Consider the following 6,697-nt stretch of genomic DNA (forward strand, 5'->3'; position numbering starts at 1 on the left):
GAATCTTAAAAAGCTGTTGCACTTTCGACTTCTGTTTTTCACATAATTTTCAGATTGTTCGCACTAAGTACTTGACTTCTTCCTACTTACACTTTTAACTAAACTGCTCCTTCCCTAAAATTCAGCACTTTTTTTTTAACCTTTTGTGCTCCTTATTTGTAATAGTTTTCTCGTATTTGCAATGCTTGCTTGTTTACTTGTTTGTTTGCATTCAAAGTCACAATTGTAGCATGGCCGGGAACCACACTAGTGGATCTTGAGGGGTGCCTAACACCTTCCCCTCGAGATAATTTCTAGCCCTTACCCAAACTCTGGTTCTTCATCTCAAATTCTTCCTTAAAGTGTCCTAATGCACTATAATCATTAGGTGGCGACTCTTCAAACTAAAAAACCCAATTCTCGCAAGGGAATAGAGTTGTCCTCCCGAATGTCGTATACCCGATTCCGAACTCCGTTTTGGAAGAAAAAGGGGGCGTCGACAGCATGGCGACTCTGCTGGGGAATTCTTTAGGCTTTTACCATTACATGCTATATGTGGCTTTATTGCTTTCTTTATTGCTTTTGTTTAATACCTTTATTTGAAACTGACTTGTTTCTTTTGTTTCTTTTTCTTTAATTACTGCTTTCCGCTTTCCTGTTAATTTGTTTTTTTTTGAGCAATCATTGTAAACTTTATTGTATGAACGTGAAAATACATGTCAATATGTTTCATTCTTGTAAACTGCATCTTCAACATCATATTCCACTCGTGCCAAACAAATACTATAGCAACGCTTATAATGAGTAGTTGCGCACTTCCAATACTATCACCCCCTAAATTTGGCAAAGGCATATTTGCGGTAAAACTAGTCGATCAGCGGTGCAGTCGACGGTTCCGTGCCTTTCCCTCTTGAGTTGTCCGCTCAAGGGTACCGGTCTAATACCCAATAGAAACCTCATTCTGATTAAATTGTACATGCATCATGGTCAAATTTAGCCGAGTCAGTTATGTTGTCCACATAATGACTCATTAAGATAGCCTTGTCCAAAGTCCATCGGGTTTCCCTGAAACCCAAACGGACGCCTCCACGTTCTGTGCATTTATTTGGAGAACTTAAGTGCTTGCTATGCCAATTATTGATTTAAATAGTCGAGTCTGGCGGGGGTAAGGGCCTAACACTCTGTTTTGCAGAAAATGAGGCACGAGATCCCCAAATTTGGCATGGTGACCAACATTCATCCGAGGCTGCTGAGTTGGTGGAATGACCTCCATTCTAGTGATCAAACACTTGTCCGCAAATACTTGGGGAATCTGCCTTCCCTCCTAGGAATTCAACCCAACAACAGAATGATAGAAGCTGCAACATTGCCCTGGGATAGTGACAAGTCTGTGTTCCGCTTCGGTGACCTCGAAATGACTCCTTTACTTGAAGAGATAGGGGGTTTAGCCGGGATTCCTTGGGAGACGCCAGGTTTGCTCATGCCCGAGAATCGCAAAGGAAGGAGTTTTCTTAAGATGATGGGTTTGAAAAAGAATCTAGACCTAACATGTTTGAAAGACTCCTATATCCCATTTGACTATCTATACGAGAGGTACGACCATAGCAAGTCATATCGCATTCATTCAGATGAATTTGCTATCACCTCTTTGGGGCATGTCCATAGAAGGGTCTTTGTCTTCATGTTCTGCTTTTTGGGGATGATCGTGTTCCCTATGAAGAAGGCTAGAATTCACACCAGACTAGCCATGGTAACCAAAACTTTGATGGAAGGGATTGGTGGGCAGACTTTCAGCATAGTACCCATGATCATTGCGGAGATATACCGCGCCTTGAGCAACTGTCAACAACAAGGCAGTCACTTTGAGGGTTGCAACTTGTTACTTCAGCTATGGCTCACGGAACACCTCCAGAAAGGGGAATACCGACAAGAGATCTTACGCAGGGATTGGGATGACAATATCGCCTTCCACCAGCCAAAGCGTATGAACTATATGCCTAAAATGTTCGCACAACCAGAGGACGCCTGAGGATGGGCGGAAATATTTGAAAATCTGAAAGAAGACTAGGTTCACTGGATGTTTGAATGGTTCCCCACAGATGAGTTCATTGTTCGGTCCTGAGATGCACCATTTCTCATACTGATTGGTTTCAGAGGAACTTATCCTTAGATTCCTCTCTGAGCCATGAGGCAAGCGGGGAGAAAACAAATCATACCAAGGGTTGCTAAGACAAGTCACCTCAAGGCCGATTTTCAGGATGATGACAGCCCCCACAGGTGCCAAGCTCAGCATTTGTGGCATAGCAAGATCGTTTTGGAGAAAGAATCCATTGAGCCAGACAGGTATCACGCCGGTTGTGTGCCGCACTATTTGGGTTGGTTAGAAGGCAATGACATGGGTCACCCCGGGTTTGTTCAGGGTCACAGAATTATTGATGAGCACGCTGAAGCACGGGTTAAGTACAATCAACTACGCAAAAGGATTCGAGAGTGTGAAAGTGAGCATCGGGAAATACAAGAAGCCCATCAGAAATTGATCGAGGAATGGAAAGAAATGGCTGTCAGCGCCAACAACCGGCTAGGGTATTTGGAGCGGGGTCTAGTGGAGCTGGAAGGAAAGTTCATCAAAAGGATTGAAGATTGTCAAAACGCTGAGGGAAATGCAGGCGGACATCTAGCCCGAGCCTATTTGCTGCTAGGACTGCGCGAGCTGGTGGAGCTGTTCGATGGAGCCAAAGATGCCAAATCTGGGGAAGGTCCTTCTGGGACCAAGTAGTTAGGAGTCGTTTATTCTTTATTTTTAATGATGTAATAAGGCCAATGGCCAATAGTGACATTTCATTTTCCGTTATTTAGAGTCATTTTTATCAATAAAATGAGGCATTTAGCATTATAAGTTCTCCAAAACTATTTGTCGCTAGGCCTACCTCGGGCACAACGAGGCACCCAAAATTAGGACGCGATTTATATTCTCGCACAATGTGTTTAAATACTGCAACATTTTTCTCAAAACCCGCACTAACTTGTTACCTTTTTGTTTTTCTTTTATTTCTTATTCCCCTCCCCAAAGGTTAGTTCGTGCATTCTGGCACCATCAGCATACTCCACAAGATCCAAGGGCCCTCCACCGCCTCCTCCTCCAAGTCCTGTCCGGAACAAGAACAAAGGAAAAATGGAAAACACAAGTGCTAGAAAGGAAATTGAAAGAGAGGAAACTTCTCAGGGTACCCCAATTGCTAAGGGAACTGCTGCTCATCTTGAACAAAAATTGCTGAAATTCCAGGAAGAGTTGGACCAAGTTCGGAACTTGGCAAGCCTATCATTCTCTCTTGCTGCTCCTGATGTCAACACCCAGAATCTCGCACCTCCACAAAACACCCTGCAACCACAAATACAGCCTGCTCATGTCCAAACCTGCAACATATGCAACAACACTCCATTGCTCATTCCCGAGCCACCAAACACCACAAACGACCACCTCCATAACACTCCTATTTTTGTGGAAACTGTACCTCACTACACCCAACCGATCTCAAATGCTCCTGAGTCTGATGACAAAGACTCCCTCATCAGGAACTTGGCAGCCGAGCTCAAGAAGTTAACCAGTCGGGTCCAGGGTGTCGAAGGTAGCAAAGGCATTGAGGGGCTGAACTATGAAGACTTGTGCATTCAAGCAGATGTTGAACTTCCGGAGGGGTACAAACCTCCCAAGTTCGAAATGTTTGATGGATCCGGAGATCCCAGAGTTCACCTGAGGACCAATTGCGACAAGTTAGTTGGGGTTGGAAGAGATGAGAAAATCCGCATGAAGCTCTTCATGAGGAGCTTGAAGGGAGATGCACTATCCTGGTATATCAGTCAGGACCCAAGGAAATGGACGAGTTGGGTAAGCATGGCATCGGACTTCATGGATAGATTCCGGTTCAATACCGAGAATGCCCCGGATATGTTCTACATACAGAATTTGAAGAAGAAGCCCACCGAAACATTCCATGAGTATGCTACTCGTTAGAGGTCAGAAGCTGCGAAGGTCAGGCCGGCCCTGGGAGAAGAACAAATGAATAGGTTCTTCGTCCGGGCTCAGGATCCCCAATATTATGAAAGGTTGATGCTGATCGAGGGTCAAAAGTTCTCTGATATCATCAAACTCGGAGAAAGGATTGAAGAGGGCATCAAGAATGATATGGTAACAAATCTTGAAGTGTTGCAAGCCACCAATAAAGCTTTACAAACTTGTGGCGCTTCCAAGAAGAAAGATGTAAGTGCCGTGATGATCGCACAGGGAGCCAAGTCACCACCAAAATACCACACCTACCCATCACCTCCACTTACATATCAGCCTATCCCAAATTACCAAGCACCCGCACCTTCCTATCCACGTCCCGTTTACCAGTCCTCTTCATCTCTCACATATCAACCCACTTCACCCAGATACTCTCAACCAGCACCTGTTTACCAAGCTTATAACACTCAACCCTCTCACTACCAGTCACCACTCACTCGCCAAAATTTTCCAAGGCCCGGACCAAATTTCGACCGAAAACCTCCCAGACAATACACAGCCATCGGAGAACCAATTGACCAGCTATATGAAAGACTTAAAGCCGCCGGTTACGTCACTCCCATCGCAGCCAAAGCTCCAAAAAATCCCTCCCAGTGGGTCAACCCCAACAAGACCTGTACGTATCACTCCAGCATGAAAGGACACACCCTTGACGAGTGCTGTTCATTGAAAGATAAGATTCAGACCCTGATCGACAACAAGGTCATCGTAGCAAAGGAGCATGCTCCTAATGTCCGCAACAACCCTCTGCATGACCACAAAGGTGGAGACGTTCATATGATTGAGGTCGAGGATGATTGGGACCCTAAAGGGTCGATAGGTTTGATTGCTCAGGGATGAACCAAAGAAGCCGACAGTTACCCTCAACCCAATTATTGTACAGAATCAGCCCTCCAAGGACGACGAAGTAAATATGTCTGTACCACTTGAATTTGAAGCGCCTCCTTCTGCAAAGGCGTTTGGGCCGATCGAGGTTGAATTTGGGGTTCCGAAGACACCTACACCCTTCGAAGTTGCTGTGTTACCACCAAGGGTGCCTATTCCAGTAGCAATGACTGACGTAACACCGTTCCACTCAAACGCCATACCTGGGATTACACTGCCGAAGCTAGGAGGAAAGGAAAGACAAAGACAGGAGAAGCGATTGCCGCACAAGGAATGACTAGAGCAGGGAGGATCTACACCCCAGAACACCTAGCCGAATCCAGTAAGCAAGCTCCGGGACGTCCCATTGAGACTGGGCCCGACGACCTTTGGAGGAAAATACAGGCTAAGGAATATTCGGTCGCTGAACAGTTGAACAAAACGCCGGCACAGATATCTATCCTGGCCCTGCTGCAAAGTTCAGACGCTCACAAGAATGCCCTAATGAAGATACTGAGCGAAGCCTATGTGCCCAGCAATATAACCGGGGGTGAGATGGCGAATATGGTGGAGCAAGTGCTGGAAAGCCATAAAATAACCTTCCATGAAGACGAGTTGCCACCAGAAGGTTTGAGCCACAACAAGGGACTGCACATCACCGTGCAATGCGAAGATTACTTCATCACCAGAGTCCAAATCGATGGAGGGTCCAGCCTCAACATATGTCCACTTGTAACTCTCAGAACTCTGGGAAAAGGCCTACACGAGATCAAAGACAGGGCTATCAATGTCAAAGCCTTCGATGGATCCCAGAGATCTACTATTGGAGAAATTAGCCTGTGCTTGCAAATGGGGCCAACGTGGTTCGACGTCGACTTCCAAGTAATAGACGTCCCGGCATCCTACAACTTGCTGTTAGGACGCCCCTGGATCCACGCTGCCGGAGCTGTAGCATCGACCCTGCATCAGGCGGTAAAATTCGAATGGAATCACCAGGAAGTGATCATTCATGGCGACGGTAGTAATCCCATATATAGTCGCCAGACCATCCCAATGATCGGGGGCAGAAGGAGAATAGGGGAGAGACATACCACCACATTGAAAGGGTCAACGCTGTGGACAAAGACAAATGGTGGGACAACAAGATTGAAAGCATCTTAAATTGGTGTGGGTACGAACCTGGAAAGGGACTCGGCAAGAATCTCCAGGGGATCATTGAGCCCATCAGACTAAAAAAGCATGGCACTACTTTTGGCTTAGGGTACGACTATACTTGGGAAGAATTCCAGAACTGGTCGCCACCATGGCGCGGCCCCTACTATCTATTGGAGTTTCCGATACCTAGGCTAGATCAAACCTTCCAGCCAGCAGATACTATATATGGGTCCGAAAAAGATGAAACATTGGCGGCCATGAAGAATCTGTTCCTAGAGGATGATGATATGGACTGTTGTGTTCTTTTTGAGGAGGAGGGGGAGGAAGGCCCTTCCATACAAGCCACAAGCAAAGGAGACCGCCTCAGCAATTGGTCAATTAGGACCGTCAGGGCCCGGAAGGCTTCGGGGTAGCATGGCTAAACAAAAGCACCATGCATTTCATTTTTAGCTCACTCTACTAGTTGATTTTCTTTCCGCATCGTCTTTTATTTCGAAAAAGAGCTCCAATGTTTCAAACAATTATAGATTCAATCAAAGCATTTCATTTTATCATGTATATCTCGCTTATTATTTTCTCCATCATTTACTCTATTTTATACAGCCTTACTATTACTTATCTTGACGATGAACCAAT

This window comes from Nicotiana attenuata, chromosome 8 (genome assembly GCF_001879085.1).
Source record: "Nicotiana attenuata strain UT chromosome 8, NIATTr2, whole genome shotgun sequence".
Taxonomy (NCBI): Eukaryota; Viridiplantae; Streptophyta; class Magnoliopsida; order Solanales; family Solanaceae; genus Nicotiana; species Nicotiana attenuata.